The 24259-nt window shown below is 30.2% G+C and overlaps 1 protein-coding gene across 3 annotated transcripts in view; it reads left to right on the plus strand.

The window, feature by feature from the left end:
- The window catches only part of LOC107451127 (caskin-2), a 338548-nt gene that overhangs the window by 51045 nt on the left and 263244 nt on the right, over positions 1–24259 (plus strand). Inside the window, exon 1 of one of the 3 annotated variants that reach the window (XM_071186767.1) lies at positions 13238–13449. The exons of the other annotated variants lie outside the window; for them this stretch is intronic. The gene's annotated coding sequence lies outside the window, so the exon portion shown is untranslated. Of the gene's footprint in view, positions 1–13237; positions 13450–24259 lie in introns of those variants that run through there. 3 annotated transcript variants of the gene reach the window in all.

Below are 24259 nucleotides of genomic sequence, written 5' to 3' on the forward strand. Positions count from 1 at the left end.
TGATTTTTTAATTCCTAATAGCAAAGCTGAAACTGTTTAAAATACATAGCTTTTTTTTCTTTATAAAGACAGAACCTTATTTTCACTTGTTCTCATAATGATGAGTAGATTTTTCACGATTTCCTAAGCAAACCCCAAAAAGTCTTCGCAAACCTCTGATTTCTGTTATTTTTCACAACATTATGGGTGGATTTTTCACAATTACACAAAAACGAATCTTTGACAAAAACTCTGGAAAAACCCCTAATTCCAAATATTTTACGTAGTATGGCATTTGAGACTGATATATAAATAGTAATAAAGCTTTGCCTTCTTGCACAGAGTTCAAAAAAAGTCTTGAACACATGAATTGATTCCCTGAGTTTTATATTTTGATTCTTTGAATCGATTTGATGCCCACCTGAATTTTTATTAACATCGTACAATTTGTTTTTGCTTCCATTGTTTTGTTAGAAGGGATTAGACATTTTTTGTGTCATTTTATGAATTTTCATAGAAAATGACTGAATGAATATGTCCCTTGTTCTTGCAAACATTGATTTTTAAAACATCGGCCTCGTGTTTTAAAATCATAAAAGAGTGCTTGTTATAGAATCATGTCTACTATAAAGGACTAAATTTATACCAAAAGAAAAGTTAAAAGAAATTGAAAGCATTAAAAAGTGCTTGTTATAGAATTATACTTACTATGAAGGGCTAACTTATGCCGAAAGAAAAAATGAAAGTATAAAAAAGTGCTCATTACAAAATCATGCCTACTATAAAGGGCTAACTAATGTTTAAAAAAAAATTTGAAAACATATAAAAGTGACGGTAAATGTATTGCTAACTGTAATCTTTTTTTATCGTTAAAGCTGCCACTTTAATTTTATAAAGTTGTGTTAGAAGGACCAACTCAAACTATTTTTTTTTACATTAAAAATATTAAAAGAAAATCACGACTATATTATACACGTTTATCTTATGAGTTACAATTATGTTATGTATTTTATGATATGTTTTTTCTCATAAATTTGATCAAACTGAAAATTTTTCTTTTTTTTCTTCCAAGATTAATAAAAGTATTAGTTACATGCCTTTATTTGTTTGGCAAAAAAGCTTTCTAATAAAAAAGCCATGGCATATTTTTAAAAATATTTTTATTTAAAAGACTGTTAAATAAAACATTCTTCCAAAACAATAATTTTTAAAAACTTTCTTCCAAAACAATGATTTTTAAAAACATTCTTCTCAAACAATAATATTTTATAGTTTTTATGCTTTTTTTTTTGTTTAAATTATCTATGCGGAAACTGCATTCATATTTTTCTTACGAACTTCATTTTTTGTTGTATTTTCAGGATCATTGCTTAATGATAAATTCTCTTTCCCAGAACTTTTCTTTAACTAAAATACTTTTAAAACATCTAATAAAAATTAAACATTTGCTATTTTTAAAAATAAATAAATAAATAAAAGAGAATTGTGAAAAATATAAAACGCGCTTAACTACAAGCCCCCCCCCCTTAAAAACAGAATTTCATTGTGTTAAAAATGATAATCTACTTTAAAAAGAAACTCTTTTTCATGTCTTACACTTCGTTTCTTTTTCATCTTAATATCTGTAAAGAACATCATTATATACTTTTCCCTTTTTAACTTTCCTCCCGTGGTCATTTTTAAGAAACTATAAAGATTTAAAAAACAATTTAACTTACTTTCAATTTTCTTTTCTTTTTTTTACGTAATTAAGTGGCTTCGTCGTAATTTCGTTAATTATTTTCTTTCTTCACGTCTCACTTATTAGATTATAGAAGGCACAGTGATACGGAACTTTAAAAGAACTAAAGAATAAAATACAGTTAATCGCCATGAAAGAATATCTTTTTTTTTTATTTCCTTTTTTATTTTTATATGTGAATTTTATTAATTTGTTTCAAGTAGTGCATTTCTATTAACTAGATCGTTTTTGCAAAATTGAAATATAGAGTTGATAAAGCAAAAGTTATTTCTGCTTTTTTTTTCTTTTTTTCCCACCACAATAATTGTACAAGGCAATGCTTCTAGTTAAACAAAAAATTTTCCTCTTTAAATTCAAGAATTTGATGTTTGAATCTCTGAAAAATGTATTTTTTTAAAGTGTTTAGTGTTTTAGTAATTAAAGTTTTTGAGTTAGTTGAGGAAACACGAAACATAAATATAAAATATGCTGTTATATGTTAATTAAATATGCAGTCAAAGTCATAGTTAAATAATGCATTTTAGCGATAAACCTTATTTTTTACATCGCTCAAAATACGCGTTAAAAAGGGCATAGTTTAAAATGGGCTTTTTTTTTAAAAATGGGTAAGGCTAAAAGTAACGCCTAAAAAAATGGGTGTATCTTAAAATGTGCGTTTAAAAAATGGTTGTAGCTAAAATTCATAATTAAGAAAATTAATAAAATTTAAAATTCGTGTTTGAAAAAGATAGATATAACTGAAAATGAAGTTTCAGTGATCTAGAAATTAGCCTTTAGAAAATGAATCTAGACCAATTTTTTTTTCTTTTTTAAGAAACTGGACATAGCACTATGTTACGCTTCAAAAAGTCGCTTACTAAATCAATATAATTTTTTTCACTATAAATTTTTATTATTTCCAATTAGTTGTATTAAAATTAAATTTAAATGTCATGCAAGTAGTTCTGCTATCGAAATCCACGGCTATGCCCATTTTCTTAAATAGATATATTTGTCATTCATTTGATTTAATATCATTTTAATACTGATTCCTATAAATCTGTTTATTTTATTGAATAAGTATAATCAATTCCTGTCGACACCGTTTCTAATTATGAATTCAAATTTGTTGGTTTAACCCCTTAACGATCGGTTAATTTTCAAGAAAACGGTCATAAAAGTGTCTATTTTGCCAAATACACGCATTTGATTGGTGCTAGTATCTAGTTTAAAATAAACTAACTATTTACAATTACCTTAAAAATATCCTGGTACTGCTATATGGTGTGTAAAATGAGAAATAAAATGTTTTCCGGACGAAAGAAATGAATTAGTTTTATTCTTATTGGCCCATTACTACTGAACACTCCAGCCCGTCAATATCGCGGGAGCGAGAAATAGCGAGTGAAAACTCACCCCGTCATTTTCACGGGAGCGAGAAGGAAGGGGTTAACTAAGTTGATTCACATATTATGGATTTGTTTAAATTTCCTTTTTCACTTAATTTAAATAATGTTATATAAACCAAAAGTTTGAAATCATTTGCCTAGCATTAGTAATTAAAACCGATTGATTCAGTTCTTTGATTTCTAATGGTTTTTACCAGGGTGATTCAAATCTAATGCCTTTTTTACTAAGTTAATCCGAATCTATTGGTTTATTTAAATTTCTTATATCACTTGATCTAAATAATGCTATTTTACCTACTGTTTGAATCAATGATAAAAGCTAACTGATTCGAATCAATGATAAAAGCTAACTGATTCGAATCAATGATAAAAGCTGACTGATTCGAATCAATGATGAAAGCTAACTGATTCGAATCAATGATTTCTAATGTTTTTACTAAGATGATTGTAAGCTAATGGCTTTATTAAATTTCTTTATTCTCTTGATTTGAATAAAGTTTTTTAAACTAGTGCTTAGAAAACCTCTTGATTTCAGTGGTAAAAACCAATTGATTCAGGTCAGTGATTTCACTAAGTAAATCCTAATGTATTAGTTTAACAAATTTTTTTTATCACTTGATTTGAGTAATGTTTATTTAATTTAGCGTTAGAACCAATTTATTAAAATCCAACTAATTCGTATAATTTTTTTTTTGATTGTTTTTTCGTTAAGTTGGTTCTTTATTTAAATGAAATAAGCTCATCTGGGTGTGTAGGGGTTTTAACATTGATATGAATTATTGATTGTAATATTTTTAATTTATTGAGATGATTTAAATTAGTTGATGATTCTAATATACTGATTTGTATATTTTATTCAAAAAAAATTTTTTTTAACAAATAGTATAAATGACCTTATCATATTTGGCATCATATATATTGATGAATTTAGATACTGATTTTAATCCATTCATTTGAAATTGTGGTTTCAACAAATTAAATTGTAGTAGTTCAAATTAGTTAATTTGGATAAAATTTGTTTATTTTTAACTCTGATTTAATTTTTTTCTCACTAATTTTTCATTTAAATATAAAACGGAAATGGGTGATATTTTTTCAAGAGATATCTATAAATATTTCACTCGTTTCTTCAACGGTTTATATAAACAAAACATATTTAACGGAAAATTTTTCTTATGTTCCTTTTTGTCTTATCTAATGAGTCAGATGATGTTATCATAAAGCACACTCTGTTTGGATATTACACTTTATTATCAGTTTATAAGTTGCAAGACGCTTTTATCGTTTACTCAGATAAAAATTTTAATTTTAGCTGTCTCAAAAATAAAGAATTTCCGTCATTGCTAATCTATTTTTGTCATATCTTTGAAATGCCGTCAGTTTTGTGTGTGTTTGTGTATATATATATATTGGTACTTACTGTTATTTACTTACTCTGAATGTAAGTAATTAAGTATTTGTAACGAGATATACCTCAATTTTGTGACTAAAAGTGTGATTATATGGTCCAGCCGTTGGTCAAGAAATTGTGGAACCTTAACCTGCTTCTCCCCCGTTCCTGGCTCACAACAAGTTTTAGCAGAAATGCTTTACTTAAAATGCTAAATATTTTTGATTTATTTTCCTTGCTTATTTATTTATTTATTATTTTTTTTTTAAGTTAATTTCAATGAAACTTTGTGCAATATGTGTTTTTCACCGGTTGTCCCTTTTGTGCATCCCTTTTTGTACTGTCAAAACAAATGTCCCGCTTTAAAATATTAAATATTCGTTATTTGCAATTTATTCTTTCGTTTGCCCTTGAGAATGTGCTTTTTCTCTTACGTGAGTATTGAAAAATGGCAAATGTCCCGCTTAAAATATTGAAAATTCGTAATTTACTTTCATGCTTTCGTTAACTCCTGGGAATGTGCTTTTTCCTTTGTGCCATACGTTGCTCCGTGAAAACTGTCAAATGTTTTGAGAGTAATAAATATTCGTTATTTGCATTTTATGCTTTCGTTTGCCCTTGCGAATGTGCTTTTTCCTTTGTGTCATGGATTTAGTAGCTAAAACTGACAAATGTCCTGCTTTAAATATTAAGTATTCTTTATTTTCATTTTATATGCTTTCTTTTGCCCCTGCGAATGTGCTTTTTCCTTTGTCTCATGTATTTACCAGTGAAAATCGATTAATGTCCAGCTTGAAATCGTTATTTGCATTTTATGGTATCTTTTGCCCCTGCGAATGCGCTTTTTCTTTTCTGTCATGAACAGCGGAAACTGACAAATGTCCTGCTTTAAATATTAAATATTCTTTATTTTCATTTTATATGCTTTCTTTTGCCCCTGCGAATGTGCTTTTTCCTTTGTCTCATGTATTTACCAGTGAAAACTGATAAATGTCCAGCTTGAAATCGTTATTTGCATTTTATGGTTTCTTTTACCCCTGCGAATGTGGTTTTTCCTTTGTCTCATGTATTTACCAGTGAAAACTGATAAATGTCCAGCTTGAAATCGTTATTTGCATTCTATGGTTTTTTTGCCCCTGCGAATGCGCTTTTTCCTTTGTGTCATGTATTTAACAGTGAAAACTGACAAATGTCCATCTTAAAATATTAAATATTCGTTATTTGCATTTTATGCTTTTTTTTCTCCTTATTATTGTACTTTGCCCTTAAGTGTTCTGCATTTTGCAATGAAAACTGATAATTGTCCCGATTATTTATTATATATTCGTTATTTGCATTTCGCGATCTCTTTTGTTCCTGTGAATAATAGTGCTTTGATACATTTCATACTTTCATTTTCACTGATAGCCCCTGTAAATGTGCTCTTTCCTTTGGGTCATGCTATGTGCAGTAAAAACTGACTAATGTTGTGCGTGAAATATTGAATGTTTACGTTTTATATCATGTTTTTTTTTTTCGTTTTTTACTTTCTTGTTGCAGATTTATTTATTTATTTTGTGTTTACTCCTGTCGGAGGTAACCAATAAATGATCGGCTTTAAATATATTTGAAAAGTATATGGTATGGTTTGCTCTTCGTATTCTACAGGGGTCTGTCCAGACATTCTGTGAAAGGTCCGGTTTTAGTGAAATTGTGAAAAAATTACTAACATTCTTTCAACCAGGGTCCCGCTTTTATGAATTTGTGCAAATAGGGTTTGGTTATTGCAAAAAACTTTTTCAAGGAGTTTTTAAATTGTATAATGAAAAATATTAAATTTTCAGAAATAAACAGCTATTGCTGCTTCTAATCTAGAGATGCAACATACAAATATTTAGTATTTAGCCTATACTGCTGGACACAGAGTATTCATTTCGGACGAATAATGGAAGAATCGTCTGCCGAAGACAAAACTTAATTCGTTTACATCCATCTTTCTTGTTTTCTGTCCTGGAAAGGGTTTATTCGATTAACAAAACAATAATGAAGATAAGCAAATTTATGAAGGATCCAATTAAAAGAAAAATTATTTTGTGAAGGGTCCGTTTTTAGGTTAAAATATTTTGTGAAGGGTCCGTTTTTGAGTTAAAATATTTTGTGAAGAGTCTAAAAAGACCCCTGTTCTATATTCTTCGTATTCTCAAGATCCCGTAGAACTTTTGTGACGTGTATTAAAAAACTTAACAGATTCGACTTAATATATAAGTGATTAAGTTTTTCAAATAATTTCTCTAATCGATTTTGCTATAAAAGTAATTATTTTTGTTATAATTATTGCATAGGGAAGAAAAAAAACTGACACATACTTAGCTTAAAAATTCTAATGACTATGCATGCTTTTCACATATTACACATATTTAATTTTTTTTTATGAGCAAGTGAACAAAATCAATCGTAAGAAACGATAATTATATAAAGTACTAAATTCCTTCATCAATTACTTAGTAGATGACGTTTCGTTTTCAGAGTTCAATCAAAAAATTCAGTCTTAAATGAAGAAAAAAACTAAAAAAACTGGCTCAGTTATTTTACCTTTTTTCGCTGCTTAAGAAAGTAAACAATCATTATTTTCAGCCTATCGACCAGCAGCGTTCTAGTATCTTTCTATTTTTGTTTACCTAACCGCCAATGTGTGACCAAGGGTGCGGGCGGTGCTTGCGCGCGTTTTTACGCTCTTTTGACCTTCACATCAGGTGAATGACCTTAATATTTCCCCCAACGTGTGTTGCTTTTTGAAGATAGCCAAGAACAACTCGCATCAGCACCACACAGCGACATTCTCGTAATTTCAAAGCTCCTGATACTTTTAAAACAAAGGAACTGCCGTCGATAAGGACGAAGTAGGTGTACTTGTGCTGCATTTAAATGACGGCCGTGCACTTGAAAAGCGGCAACTCGCAGAGAAAGTTTTAATTTACGAACCCGTGACACGTTTGTTTTCATGCATTCCGTGTTTCTTTTCGCTATTAGTTTATTTCGAATTTTGTAACGACCCGTGAAAGTATTTTATTGTTGTTTTCAATTCGAATTTCAAACCACGAAGATGTTGGGTGATTATGTAAAAATTATGCATATTCTTATATCATTGTAGCTGTTTGGAACTTGAAATATTGCATTTGAATTTTTATTTATTTCTTTGTTGTGGTTGCAGCAGCAGATAATTTAAATTGTGAAAAAAGTGTACAATAAAGTTCTATTTCTGTTTTTACATTATAAAAGCAAATATTTTTGATTAGCTTATATATTTAATAATTAACACAATTTTTACTTTGAATGTATTTTGAAATATTGTTTAATCTGATGTTTACTGTTTGCTAGCAAAAAATATTGCCATAATATTAGTGATGGTTCCAGAATTAGATCGGAAAAGTTGATCTACTCAATTTTAATCGTTACAGAATCTTTATAACTTCGATAATTTCAAATTACCAACCCTTAAGGATCGTATAAGCACTTTTGAGACGCTAAAATAACAATAATTTTGATTTTATGCTTTTTAATTTGTTGTACTATATACCTTTATGTTCCATTAATTCCTATAATATTGCATTTGCATTGCGACTAGACTTCTTAAATACAGGGTATTTATAAGGTCCCGGATCCATTTTGATGTTTAATAACTCATAAAATAATAAAGATAGATTTAAAATCAATAACGTAAATGGTTAGATAGACTCAAAAAGTTTCATGACCCTTGTCAATGAACTCCACGTGTGCCCCTTCGTCGCACGGAGAATATCAAGTCGATAGTCAATTTACGCTAGGTAGCGGCAAGCATGTCGGTGTATACAATCTTCTTAATATCCGCTCGAATAAAACACATAGAACAGTACTACATGGAACAAACACATCAAAAGTAAATATAACATTGCAATAGTTGCCAAAAACAAAAGAGAGAAAAATGCAATTAATAAGCAGACAATATTTAGAAAAGTAAAGATATTTAGACTGGAAAATGAAATTATCTGAAATTAACCACACCCGCAGACGATATTTACAAAAGTAAAGATATTCAAACCTGAAAAGGAAAATACAGTGGAACCTGTCTAAATTGACCACCCTCGGGCCCAAGTCAAATGGTCACTATATAGAGGTGGTCACTTTATGAAGACTCTTTAAATAAAACTTGTAGAAAATGGTCACCTTACTCAGGTGCTCACTTTACCCCGGTGGTCACTTTTACAGGTTCCACGAGTTATTCCTTCAATAACTGCCATGAGTTTGTTTATATCTTCATTATTTTATGAGCTATTAAACATCAAAATGGGTCCGGGAATTTATAAACACCCAGTATAATAATAATTTGTAAGCCAGGTAAGGAAAAGAAAAGTAATTATTATTGAAATAGAATCGATAAGTTCTATTTTCGTGTAAGTTATAAAACGATTTGGTGATAAACCAGAGATGCCAACTTGCTCCGCTTTGTAAAATAGTATTTTCTAGTGTTAGCGAAATTTAAGTTACTTTTAGTTTAGTATTTTTCATTTTAAGTAATTTTCGCACCACTAAATATCAAAAATTATAAGTATCATCTAAAATGCAACGTTAAAACATTCATCTACTGGTTACTCTACTAAAAAGTAGGCTTGACTATCCTTCTTTGAGGAATTTTACTATATATAATTTGCTACCACTTTATTTTTTTTATTTTATTTTATAACCGTCGTTGAACAGCCGACCTAATTTCATGGGTTTACGACTACTTACGTTCAACTCCGTAGCCTTGTAATTTTGAACCAATCCAGAAGACAAGGAAACTCCTGGATCATTACCCCCATAGGTATTGATTTGTTATGGGAACATGGAGGACTTTGAGACTCGACAGATTTAACGTGCATCAGTCTCCATTTACTACACGGGGAGTCTTCGGCCGGCGAGGATCGAACCCACGACCTCTTGGATATGGGCCCAGCGCCCTACCGACCAGGCTATCCCGGCGCTACCACTTTATTAAAATTATTCCAGAAAGCGAAGCAGTAGCATCCCTGGATAAACTAGTTCTGTCTCATAAATAACAAAAGTAAAATTCTGTAGCTCGCAAGTCTAAACTTGAATTTAATAAAAACAGCTATTCTTCAATAAATGATCTATATATTTTTATTGAACTTTGACCATTTTTTTTTACCTCGCGCAGAAAAACAAGACGGATATTTAGTCATAAATTACCATCACCATAAATCACGCGATCACTTAATGCTAAATTTCATTTCTAAATTTAAAACTACGATGGAAAAAATCTACGTAACATTACCCTTTATTTTTAATATTTAAGCGGCATATACCTTGACCTTTCAAAACACCGCTTTGTTTACCTAGTACACAAAACAGGGCGTGCACACACAAAATTCATAACAAATGGCCCAAACATGTTCCAAACTATCTCAAAATTACTAGTTTCACCAACCACATCATTCAATATCTCGCTTGTCATCTTCCCTAATAGACCGTTGCCAACGACAAGGTTTGTCATTTCTTTTTCTCAATCTGATGTGCCTTTTGTATCAGGTGTGTAATTATTAACTGGAGCAGGGGGCTCTCTCCTAGTCATTTCCTCTTGTCGCCAACTAGGATTATAAACGAGGCAGTCTATCTTTCCAGATCCCTTGGACCAATCCCTGTGATTCAGTTATCGGTTTCCCAGATCATCATCAACGTTGATGTCTATCGCCAAATGGGAGTTTCAGCACCCGAAAAGCACCTTAGGGATGTAGCAATCAGTCTTCCTGGAAGCAATTTGTTTGGGTGCCATTTTTATTTATTTATTTTGCTTTGTTAGGTGGTAGAGTTTGTAAGGATTTGTTACCTTGTGATGATGAAGCTACTGGTACTTTTCTGGCACAGTGGTTGGAAATATTTATGTAATTTTGCAACCGAAATATGTTGAACTGTATAAAAAAAAAAGAATGAAATTTATTGCAAATAACGTTTTGAAATTAGAACTGACATCTACTACAAATAACTTCTTGAAATTGAACTGAAATCCATTTCAAATAACTTCTTGAATTCGAATAACTTCTTGGTTATAAATTTCACCACCAGTTTATTAATACTTTGTGAAATATATGTCAATTGGTTAATATGTCAATATGTTGATTTGTGTCAATATGTTGGTTGTAAATATTTAAATATTTATGTAATTTTGCAACCGAATTATATTGAACAGTATTTTTTTTAAAAAAAAGAATGAAATTTATTGCAAATAACGTTTTAAAATTAGAACTGACATCTATTACAAATAACTTCTTGAAATTAGAACTGAAATCCATTGCAAATAACTTCTTGAATTCGAATAACTTCTTGGCTATAAATTTCACCACCAGTTTATTAAAACTTTGTGAAATATATGTCAATTGGTTAATATGTCAATTTGTTGATTTGTGTCAATATGTTGGTTGTAAATATTTAAATATTTATGTAATTTTGCAACCGAAATATATTGAACAGTATAAAAAAAGTAATGAATGAAATTTATTGCGAATAACTTCTTAAAATTAGAACTGACATCTATTACAAATAACTTCTTGAAATTAGAACTGAAATCCATTGCGAATAACTTCTTGAATTCGAATAACTACTTGGTTATAAATTTAACCGCCAGTTTATTAATGGTTATAAATTTCACCACCATTTTATTAATACTTTGTGAAGTATATGTCAATTGGTTAATATGTCAATATGTTGATTTGTGTCAATATGTTGGTTGTAAATATTTAAATATTTATGTAAATTTGCAACCGAAATATATTGAACAGTATAAAAAAAAATAATGAATGCAATTTATTGCAATTAACTTTTTAAAATTAGAACTGACATCTATTAGGAATAACTTCTTGAAATTAAAACTGAAATCCATTGCGAATAACTTCTTGAATTCGAATAACTCCTTGGCCATTCACCACCAGTTTATTAATACTTTGAGAAGTAGATGTCCATTTTTTAATATGTCAGTATGTTGATTTGTCTCTTTGTAATATTAAAAGAATCGTAAAATTGTTTTACTATTACAAAGGGAATTTCTGTTAGTGAAAAGGTTTCTAATAAATATGAGACTCACTTTGTAAAATATGAGATTAGAATATAACATTTATTATGATGGGTAGTTATTATTATGCTTAATTATAAAATTATATGACTGAATCGTGAATCCCTCAAATTTTGTATTTTGCGTTGTAAAATTGCATACTTTAAAATGATGTAAAAAATTGTATACCTTACAATTCAAATTTTTTTAAACTATTATTTAATAAAATAATAAATATTTACTAAAAGTTATGTTTTGTACGCTGTTATCTTGGAAAAAATGAATTTTTTAACTTTGTGCAAAATATTTCTATTAGCTTAAAAAGTTCTCGAGATATGGTGAAATACGCAAAAGGTAAAATTAACATTGAGTCCAAACTTTTGATCGCCATATTAACCAAACTATGGAGACCATATTTCCCATATCGCTGCTACCCCCTATATTTTAGGTGACAGAAATCCAAATCCATTTAAAAAAGGGTATGTTTATTCAGAGAAAGTAAGTTTTTGTGTCTGATTTCGTAACTTAAAATATCGTCTTCACTAATTTATTAGCATATTAGATGTCACACCTTCGAATAATTAAGAATGAGTCCTAGAAAGTGAAGATCCGATTATTAGATCAAAAGTTATTCAGGGTGGTCCCTTTTTTTATTTATTAATTTTTTTGGAACACTGTACACGCGTGAATTTGCTGATTCAAAATTTAGGTATCCAATTAAATCTGATTTAAATCACATGTTTGGGCATAATCACTTTCCAGTGGAAACATTTCAGAATGATCTCAATCTAATGGACATCACAATCCAATGGAAACATTTCAGAACACGAAATTGATGTGAAAAGAAACAATATTGACATGCCTAGTCATTAAAGACTATATTAAGCAAACAGCGAAAAACAGTGTATTAATCTATAAGGATTTTTGCTAAATACTACAGTTTTTTCCCGCTGATTCCGTTTATCCGTTTTATTTTGCTGATTTCTATATTTTTTTTAAAAAAATATTTATTATTCAATATGTATTTGTCAGGCATATTAATTCGAAATCAGCTGTACATAAGTTTTTTCAAATTTCTTTTTAATGTCTTTTTTAATAAATTAATAAAAAAACAATTTTGGCACGCTTAATATCTGAACTCATATGGTTGAGAATGCGAAAGTTGTTCCATGGATTCGCTGATTTTAATCTTTCACTTGTAAATTTAAATTTAAAATTAAATACACATTATGATGCGATTTTTCCAAAGAATTTCCTGAAGTATTTAAAAGTTTTTCCAAAATTTAAACATGTACCAAAAAATATCCATTAAATGTTATACATCCTCCAAAATGTGATGCACTTCTTTAGAAAGAGTTTTACATTTCTTATTTTGATAAGTTTTTGCCTCTATTATATAAAGAACTTTTTTTCTTTCCTTTATTCCAAAGTGAGACTTTTTTTTAACCCCCAGAGAATCACATTTCTTTCTTGTCTCAAGAAAAAAAAACTACAAAACATATTTTTAAAGCAAAAAGAAGGGAAAAAAATCCATTTTTCTGTATCAATACAGACTCCTTTTATTCACCCCCCGAATGGAATTTCTATATAATATTTTCAGAGCGGAAATAAAAAGTTGGTTCCTTTCAGCTGAGATTCCCCTGATCACCGTTGACTCCCGGGGCACTCTTTATATACTTAATTGCATATAAGTCTGGGGTTGAGGAAGATAGGGGTCGCAAAAAAAATGGTGTCGTCTGGTGTGTTATTCGTCGGGAATTGCATTATCAGACAATTCCTACCTCCAGAGGGTGTAAGCGATATTGGAAATAAAGCAACAGATGGACCTGCCTTTTAATTGAGTTCCGAGATCTGAAAGATGACAATCGTTTGCGTTCGATTTTACGAACAGGTGAGAAATTAAGTTGTCTTTTTATTCCCTCTTCGCTGATATAAAAATAGTATTTAAACAAAATTCTTTATTTTTATTTTTTTTTCTTCTTATCTTAGTTTTTTTCGAAAATTCGAAGTAAAACAAAGCTTTAAATCCTAATTGCATTGTGTGCCTGAACTGTTTCGAATGAGTTTACAGAGATTCCCTAACTCACAGTGGTTAAAGTACAAAGCTTGTCATTGTGGAAAATTGGTGTCTTATATCGGCGTATGTTAGATTCGCAATTAAAAGATCATCATGTCGTTGATCTTAAAATTTTGGAGCCTTAACTTCCATGAACCATGTTTATATAGAGAGTGTTGTACTTAACTGAGATTGAGAAGTAAACTCACAGAATTTTTATGAATTGTTGATCTAAAAATGTAGCGTTCCATTCATTTCTAAATGCTATGTTTAATATCAATCCAATTACGTCTATTACTAGTTAATTTTAGCAGTTAATTCGTTTCTCATTTGAATCCTTTGAGTTACCTTATTTTTCAAAAGCAGTTTGAGTTCGTTTCTTACCCATCTGTGGTAGTTAAGTTTGTTCGTCTCATTGCAGTTGTCGTCGAGTTAACTTGTTATTCCATTATGGTAGTTGAGTTCGTTTCTTATCCATCTGTGGTAGTTAAGTTTGTTCCTCTCACTGCAGTTGTCGAGTTAACTTGTTATTCCATTATGGTAGTTGAGTTCTTTTCTTATCCATCTATTGTAGTTAAGTTTGTGCCTCTCATTGCAGTTGTCTAGTTAACTTGTTATTCCATTATGGTAGTTTAGTTCTTTTCTTATCCATCTGTGGTAGTTAAGTTCTTTTTGTATCCTTGCGGGGGATATTTGTATTCGTTTCTTATCCCAGTTTGTACTTGAGTTTATTTCATATCGAACTGTGTTTCGGTTTTCTCACTGCAGCAGTCGAGTTAGCTTATTATTTCATTGTAGTATACTTGAGTTCGTTTCTTATCCCAGTGATACTTGAGTTAGTTTATTCTTTTGAAGTTATTGAATACACTTCCAATTTTCGGCCGTAATTAAATTTGTTTTTTATGACATCGTTTTAGTTCAATTTGTTTCTCTCTTTATCGTTAGTTCTCTTCTTAATTTATGGTAGTAATGAGTTCGTACTTAATCTCCCTTATACTTGATTTCTTTTCGTATTTAATCTCTCTTATACTTGATTTCTTTTGGTATTTAATCTCCCTTATACTTGATTTCTTTTCGTATTTAATCTTTCTTATACTTAATATCTTTTGGTATTTAATCTCCCTTATACTTGATTTCTTTTCGTATTTAATCCCCCTTATACTTAATTTCTTTTCGTATTTAATCCCCCTTATACTTGATTTCTTTTTGTATTTCACTGTGGTTGTTCAATTAGTTTCCCCCATTGTAACAGCTGACTTAAAACTTGTTTTTTATTCCATTTTAGGAGCTGTGTTTTTTTTTTCCCTAACTTATTCCATTAAAAGCTATGTAACACTTGTTTTTGCTTAATAACCAGATTGATACGAGTAAGACTCTATTTTTTCCTGGAGTTCGATTTTTTTTCTTCTTCATATTAAGGCCCTTTTTTTTATTTATCTTCTTGCACTTTATTGCCATATTTATTTTAGCTTTGACTTTTTTACACTTTGTAAGATTATCTTTGCTCTTTACGGTAAGACTTTCTTGCACTTTACCTTAACACTCTTTACATACGAGTTATCAATTTAATTATCTATTTCCATTCTACTACCAAACGGTATTTATCAGGCTCGTGTTTTATTCTTTGCCAGAAATCCAGTATTTACTTCGAGGAATAGAAAAAGAAAAAAAGAATTGGAACAAAAATAAAACGAATTCCTGCGGTGAAATAAATCCTCCAGTGATACACCCACAGAAAAGAGATCAAGGAATAAAAAGGACCGGATGTTCGATTCAATCTCTCCCGAATCATTCTTCTTCTCTATCCTGTAAAATTACGGGAGACTTTTCCGTAAATGAGGAAGTAGTTAATGACGGAAACTCCAGAACGGAAGCTCACACTTTTGTTTTCCTCACCCATGTTTGCCTCCTCCACCCCTAACCCTGGAGATATATTCCCCGTAAATCGCTTACCCACGTTCGAATCCAAATTTAGGGAGCAGTATAAAAGGGAGCGGATAGCACAATTGGTTTGTTGATAAGGAAGTTTCTCGTCGCTTGTTTAGGAATTTGTTAGGGGAACTGCATTTGTGTGCGATAACCCGATTTTGTGCATGCTCGTAGGTGGGAAATCTGATTTTGAATCTGGTTTTGGTTGGGTTGTTGGGAAATGTTATGATTCCCGTTTCTATTGTAGCTTTCTGGTTGAATTTCCGGATCCAGTTTTGTTTTCGGGGCATTGGGAGGGTAAAAGGGCAGGTGAATTTATCATGCTTCCCCTTGTGGTCGATTTAGTTTTGGAAGGGAAGAGATAGTTGGAATATGTTTAAATTTCGTGCAGTGTTTTTCGTTTTGAAAAAGTATTGTTTTTCTAATCTTATTATAAAATTTTCAATGAAAAAACATTTTTTCTTTTTGTTGAATATAAAAATTTTTTGTTCTGAAGTTGGCTTGTATCGTTGCCACTGTAAGGGGAAGAAAATTTGGAACTGTGTTTCTTTTGATATTCGCAAAGTTGTTTTCTTTCTTTTACTCTTTCCTTTTTTTTCCCCTCCCTTACATTTCTTTTTTATTAATTTCAAATTTTGCAACAATTCGTATTTTATTTATTTTTTTCGTAACAAGATATTAACTTGGAAAAATATCTATGAACTATTTAAGTTTATGGAAGAAACGTTGCACTGTAGACAAACAATTGCAATATTAAAATATAATTATTAAGAAATAACTTACATTCATTTAAATGATAACGAAATTGGGAATGATTCGATAATGACGATATTAGGAAAGAGTCGGTGGAAGAAGGTATCAAATGAAACGGAAGAGGTCTAAATTTCTGCAACCTTAATATGGTACTAATTTGAACCATATTATCGTAACTCTTATTCTTAAACTTGATTTTACGATACTAAGGTTTAACATAAACAAAAATCTGATATCACTAAATTAAGGTTGCAGCAAATTTGCATCTTATGAACCATAATATTAAGGTAAGGTGCCTTTTGTGGTTCCGCTTTGAACTGATTTTTCTGAGAATAAATTTTTAATCAATCAAACATAGTTTTTTAGTTTGTTACTTGCCGCGTTTAATTGCACCTTTAGTACGTATGATTCCTATTTTGCTTTCAATTTGGTGCAGAACAGCAGCATCCGAGACCATTTAACTTTAATCAATCAAGTCTTGTATTGTTCAGTTTTAACCAAACATTAATTTGCCCTTTTCTTTTATCTAAACTTGCGTGCTATTTATAAAATATTTTTGAACATGATATATTTGAGTTTCTTTTACCTGCAAGTGCAAAGCATCCCTACTTATTCATTTCCATCTCAAGTGCAATCCCTCTCAATTTCCTTGCACTTTTTCCTAGCTCCAACTTCTCTAAAGAAAGAACAAGATTATTTCATAATCGGCCTTAGGAAGGATGAAAGTAAACCTTGTCCAGCTCCTAGGCCATTAAAATTCAATTAATCAAGTTTTTATTGTTAAAATACAGTTTCGGTTTAAACTTAACATAACTTATACCTTAAGTTTTACCGTAACTTTTATCATAACTTTTATTTGAACTTGCATGCTTTCCATGCAATATTTTTGAACATATTTGAAAATCTGATCATCGTTTACATGAAATCTCAACTCACTTGAACTGAAGTGCAATGTGCAAATCTGATCATAGTTACACGAAAACTCAACTCACTTGAACCCAAGTGCAATATATCTATCTCCAGCTTCATTAACGAAGGACTAAGATTTTTTCGCAATCAGCCTTAATGAAGAAAGAAAGTAAACCTTAGCCAGGTCATGGGTCATTAAACTTTAATCAAAGTTCAATCAATTAAGTTTTTTTTATTGTTAAAACACAGTTTCGGTTTAGACTTAACATAACTTAGACCTTAAGTTTTACCGTAACTTTTATCATAACTTTAATTCGAACTTGCATGCTTTCCATACAGTATTTTTGAATATATTTACAAATCTGATCATCGTTTACATGAAATCTCAACTCACTTGAGCTAAAGTGCAATATATCTATCTCCAGCTTCATTAACGAAGGACTAAGATTTCTTCGCAATCAGCCTTAATGAAGAAAGAAAGTAAACCTTAGCCAACTCATGGGTCATTAAACTTTAATCAAATCAAGTCTTTTATTGTTAATACTCAATTTTAGTTTTTATCTAACGCAACTTTTATCTGGACTTGCATACTATTTATACAATATTTTTGAATATACATGCATATCTCATTCTCCTTTGCTTGGAATCTCAACTTGAACTCAAGTGCAATATATATCTCCAGCTTCACTAACGAAGGACTTAAAGATTATTTCGTAATCAGCCTTAGGGGAAAAGAAAGTAAACCTCATAATATCTCTATATTTAGACTTGCTTGTTCGGAGAGGCCTTAAAAAAGGATATATCTGACATTCTTTCCCAGTCTATGCCATCTCCCATTTATCCCCTTGCTGATTATAAGGATATCGCATAAAATCTCGGGCCTCATTCCTTTTTATGGAGGTGCCCAGTTCATATAGTAGCGAGTCTTTAATATCCGGAATACCTCCTAAATATATGTGATATTATGTTTATAAGACTGCCACTGACGTTTTTGGCGATAAATCCTTCAATTATTTGACATTCGTTGTCTCTCGACCGTGTAGGAACTCGCTGAGAATTGGCGGTTTTATATCTCGCCAACTTTGCTCAATGAAAACCCAGACTATATTGAAGATTAATATGGCCACACAAGACGTGGGCTGGTGGTATTTAATACAGGTGTACCGTCGTAGATCACAGTCACTTTGAAGACTGGTAACTTCTGATATTATATGTCATCCTGTAACGAAATATAGCCACAAAATTTATTAATTTTGTGGAAAGGAAATTAAATCATTGTTTTAAATTCAATTTGAATGTTGAAATTTGAATATGTAGGATTCAATATTTAAATAGTATGAAGAGTATGTGTTGGTTGAAAAAGTTAAGAAATAAGCGCCTGGCACCAATTCAAAAATTTTCAAATATGTTACTAAATATCCCATTCTTTAAAGTAAACAGTTCATATTTTAAGTTTAAGTACAAAAGTTTAAGTTTTAAAAATAAATAGTATTGTTTCCTAAACTTTTATAACTTAATAATATAGTACAGCTTTTATTGTATAATATTACGTTTGTTTTTTCTTCTCGGAATAAAATAACCTATAAAAATTATTCAAATTACAAATCTTTTGTTCCGAAAATTATTCGAAAATGGGCTCCCGAATGGATAGATATGTTTAGAGCCCTTGAAACTTTAATGATCTTGCAAAACAAAGTTAAGTTGGCGAAGAAATATACCAAACATAATTGAATTGGATACTGGTAATTCGGTACCGATACTGGTAATTCGGTAATTGGATAGCAGTAATACATAATTGGATACTGGTAACTCGTAAGGAAGTGAAGTAATTATACCGAACCAGGGGATTTAAATCAGATTTAATTGGATACCTGCAAGTGACGTCACGCGTGTGTGTCGAACCTGATTGGCTTCAGAATCCTCAAATATCACCTACGATGACATTACTTGCAGGTATCCAATTGTAAAGAAATGTGTCGAACAATGTGGAATCAGCTAAGAATGTCAAATAAAATCGAGTTTAAAAATTAAACAAAATGACAAACATTATTGAGTTCTGGCTAGTCATAATGGAAATACTGACATTCAATATTTTTTCAAAAAACAATGTTCAGACACACAGCAATTTGAAATGAAGATCGTTAATAATAACGCTGATATTTCCAATTTTTGGAGTACTTCCAATTTCGCCCGAGAGTCGAATAAAAATTGCTTTTAATATCCATTCTCGTAAGTTGCGTGTAACGAAATACTATCTTCAATTAAAGTATTAAATTATCGTAAATGATTAGAATCAAAGTAAGTGCCATTTTGCAGTTTTATTTGATCGCCTTCTAACAGACAACTTTTGGCATGATTCCGAACAATGTCGCTTTAGTCTAGAAGTAATCTTTGAAATCAATAAAATTAATGGTCGAAGACATAAATTACAGTTCTCTAGTGAAAGTGAAAGTTCCCAAGTGAATTCTAGACGGCGAAGAACAAAATAACTTCTTCTAAAGAGCTAAACCGTGAAAGAACTGTTCTGTAGTATTTATTGAATGTGAACGATAATTATATGCTCTTTTGCTTAAATTTATGCTAGAAGCCGTCAAAGAAGTTTCACGACAAAAAGATTTTCAGTTACTTCTGAGTTTTTTTTCAAAAAGGGAAACAGGAATTTGAAATAGGAAACAAAATTATTTGTGTACCAGAATATAAAAACTTTTAAAGGGCTTAACTGTGAAAGAAATATTTATTGGAAATGTTCTATGGTATTCTATGAATTGAAACGATAAATAAATTATACGTTCTTTTGCCAAAATCTTTACATGAGTGCTTGAGCTTTTGGTTAATTTGTATAAAGTATAATAAAAATTAGGGTATTTTTTTAAAAATTATTATTATTATTATTATTTTGATCAAAAACGGAGGAAAAAAAAACAGTTTTACAACAATTTATTTTATTATGTAAGTATAAAATAACTAATTTGAAGTAATATTCGAATTGATTTTCAAATTGCAGCTAATAAAGTCATTTAACATTGCTAACTAAGTGGCTCGTCTCTAAAAAATCTGTTTTAAAAAATTTCCTACTTTTTAAATGCGTGATATATTTTTTAACCAATTTGCAAGAATATGTAGCTCTTATTGCATTACGCCTTATAAATAGTACGCTAAGTACTTTGAACTGGATTACTGCGTAACTTGAAATGTAAGGTATAGATGTAGTTTTGTGGAAAAATGTTTTAGTAATGTGTACACTGATCAAACTTGAATGGAACGCAATAAATTTCTACAATGATAAGTGCCTGGTAGCCTAGAGCCTGATTTTTCCTTCATATAAATTAATAAGTCCGCAAAATGCATATTTTTCGCCTTTCTTTTTGTCAGAGATTATAATATTTAGTGAAATCATATCATTGCTGAATACCCTGCATGTTATATATGCATGTATATGCGTATTTCAGCTTGTTATACATATATTTTATTTTATAACCGTCGTTGAACAGTCGACCCAGTTTTTAGGTTTATGACTACTTTTCAACTCCGTAGCCTTGTAATTTTGAACCCAATCCAGAAAGCAAAGTTTCTGACTCAGGTATTGGGAGAAATTTGCCTTCGTGGAGGACTTTTTGATGGAACTAACTCTCATTTGGAACATGGAGAGGAAGATGGTTGGAACATGGAGAGGAAAAATACGAAATTCTACCACGGTTAGCCTGGCGGCAAGGGGACTCTAAGCCATTATCCGTCTACCATTGAGGATATCTTCCTTCAGCGCTATGGGCGCTATGCGAACCAGGTCCAGAATTTGTATGGACGAGCCATCACTGGGATTCGAACCTGGGTCGTCCCGTTGAAAGGCGAACGCTCTATCCCCTGAGCCACCATGGCTGTTATACATGTAAAAAATATAGTATATTATGAATATAATATAATTGAACTAAACTCTTATTATTTCTTGAAATTTCTAATTTGAACAATATAAGGTGGCTATGAATTTTTTTCATTGACTGATGCATTCTGATGCATTTTTGGGTTATCAACGCATTCGTGTTTTTCTTATTTTTGTGCTATAATTCTTAAGTTAAAGATGATTCTACACTGTTATAAGATAAATTGCAAAAGTTGTGAAAAGTTGTTTTTATATTTTTTTTTATTTGTTTGTAAACTTCTATGACTTGGTGGCGTTATCTCTAAAAGCATTTCGTTCCTCAACTAAGCTCGAATATATTAGAAACCACAGATATAAAGAACATAGAACATTTTTTTTTCCTTCAAAGTCCTACCTCTATTCCTTATTTTTTTTTTTAAAAAATGAAATCAGTTTCTTTTTTGAGGTAAATTTCTCAATAAATTCAAAAATATATCACGTGGCAAGGTGCTTTTTTTCTCAGGCTAGAAAAAAAAAAGAGGGAATAAAAACCGAAATTTTGGGGCTTCTTTTTCATGAGTATAACGTAGAAGAGATTTATTTTGCCCCCCAAATAAATGCGAATATTTTGTTTGGCCGTAGGAGGGGGCTCTTAACTCCCTCTTTCACCCCCCCCCCTCCTCTTTGGAACATCCCGCTGTTGTGATTTTGAGGTAAGGTCGTAAAAGAACAATTTTGTTCCCTTCTAAATCTTGTTTCAGAAAATAAAATTGGAAGAGATAAAATAGGTTCAACCGAAGGTCTGCATATTAACCTATTCGTAACTTATGAAAGATAGTTTTAAAAAAAAAGTTTTAAATTTATTTGCTCAATTTTAGTTTCTTCAGTTTTTCGGTTTGCTGGTGAAAACAAATAGTGCATTGTATATTTTTGGAAAAATGTTGTGCATTTTTGAAACTTATTGAAATATTATTATAGTTATTTATTTATATTTTGTTTTGTTTCTATTACATAAAAAATGTTGCAAATCAGAAATGCCTGTTTAAATTAGGTAATAAATCACTAATATTGATTTAAGGAAAAATGAGTAGTTATTAATTTTTATTATGTTTTTTTTTTATTTATTTCTAACTGTTCTAGCAGTAACTTGAACCAAATTTTGTAACCAATTTTATATTAATTTTAAGGTTTTTTTTATTTTTATTTTTATTTTTATTTTGAAACTAACAGACTCTTTCTAAAACTTAGTTAAGCGACAGAGGAAACAATTACAATGAAATATATCATAGCTGTACCTCAGAAATCAGTTCAATAATTAAATAAAATTAAGTAATTAAATCAAGTAATGAAGTAAAATAACTATAAAAAAAAGGAATTATTTATCACATAAAATGCGATTCATTATCAACAAAAATTAATTTAAACTTTTGGTACAATTGAGATTTTAAAATAGCCTGATGTATAAGTAATACTTAAAAATAATGAATTAACAAAAATTATTTATTTATAGAAAGTTTTTGAAAATGTTTAGTAATTATCCTTTTAAACTAGAAAGTAGTTTATTAAAATCATCAATATTAACTATGAATTTAAATAATGCAGAAGTGCTGCTTAGATGTGGAAACAATTATTGAATGAATAATTTAATTTAACTGAAAATAGAGCAACTATTTTGAAGTTTTGGGAATAGTTTTTCTTTTTACTTTCTTCTTTTATAAATATGTTTCCTTTGGTGATGTTTTGCAGTCTCACATTGTTAAAATTTTGGTAGTTTTTAGATTTTTCACATAAAATTTAATAATCCGAACCTTTTTTAATTGTTGTTTTGAAACCATTAGACTAAAATATCTGGTTCTGAATAAAGCAATACTGGGTGTTCCTTAACTACAACCCTTAATACATGTTATTAGAATCCTTGTCAAAAATGAAGTAAAAAATATGCACATGAAGGAGGGTTGGGTTGCAAATTCATATGATGGAGAGGAAAAAAGAAAAATGCTATCGAAAAGTGACAAATCACAGTTGAGTACGACGTCAAAACCTATTCTTTTGCTTCATTGTAACATTTATTTTATATATTTTTTATTTTATAACCGTCGTTGAACAGCCGACCCAATTTTTGGTGTTTACGACTGCTAATGTTCAACTCCGTAGCCTTGTAATTTGGAACCCAACCCAGAAGACAACGTAACTCCTGGATCAAGTATTGGGAGAAATTTGCCTTCGTGGAGGACTTTTTGATGGATCTACCCACAGCCTTATATGGAGAGGTAAACCACGAAAACCTGCTATGGTTAGTCTGACGGTAAGGGGACTCTAACCCATGATCCATCTACCGCTGAGGATATTTTATGTCAGCACTGTAGTCGGTGCTAGCTGGATGCGGAATTCGTATCGACTAGCCTTCACTGGGATTCGAACTCGGCTCACCTGATTGGAAGTCGAACTATCTATCTTCTAAGCCAGTGATTCTCAACCTTTTTTTTTGTGGCGGCACACTTTTAACGATTTCGAAATTTGACGGCACACAATGAGAAAAATTAGTTGAAAAGTTGTTTACTTAACTATAATACACTGTGTTAAATAGTTTGATAATAATTTTGAATGTGAAATAAAATAACATGTACTACAAAAGCGCGTTTATTAAGGGATTAATTATTTTTTCGACTAATTTTTTATTAGTTAGTAAAAAAAAATTTTTTGTTGCTAGTTATTAATTGTTAGCTTGTTTTCTATAGTAATTAACTGTTAGTTTTTTTAAACATTAATTATGATTTTTTTGTGATTTTTTGTTAACTAGTTATATTACTAATTATTAATTGTTAGCTTATTTTTTTGTTAGTTATCCTTTGTTAATTTGTTTTTAGAACTATTGATTGCATAGCTTACTTCATTGATTAGCTTTTATTTCAGTTTGAAAGTTAATATTTAGCTTGCTTTCTTTTAATTAATAATTTTAATAGTCATTAAATTTCCTACTTATTTCAACATTTTTTAAGATTGTCAGAGACAAGACAATCGCCCACAAAGATGTTCACGCAGTTAAAACGTGGAAAAATTATAAACAGTATATATATATATATATNTTATATATATATACTGTTTATAATTTTTTTTAAAGAAAAGCATTATAATTTTTATTGTATCATTTCTAATATTTGACGACATATTTTAAGAATTTGGCGGCACACAAAAGTG

This window comes from Parasteatoda tepidariorum, chromosome 10 (genome assembly GCF_043381705.1).
Source record: "Parasteatoda tepidariorum isolate YZ-2023 chromosome 10, CAS_Ptep_4.0, whole genome shotgun sequence".
NCBI classification, from domain to species: Eukaryota; Metazoa; Arthropoda; class Arachnida; order Araneae; family Theridiidae; genus Parasteatoda; species Parasteatoda tepidariorum.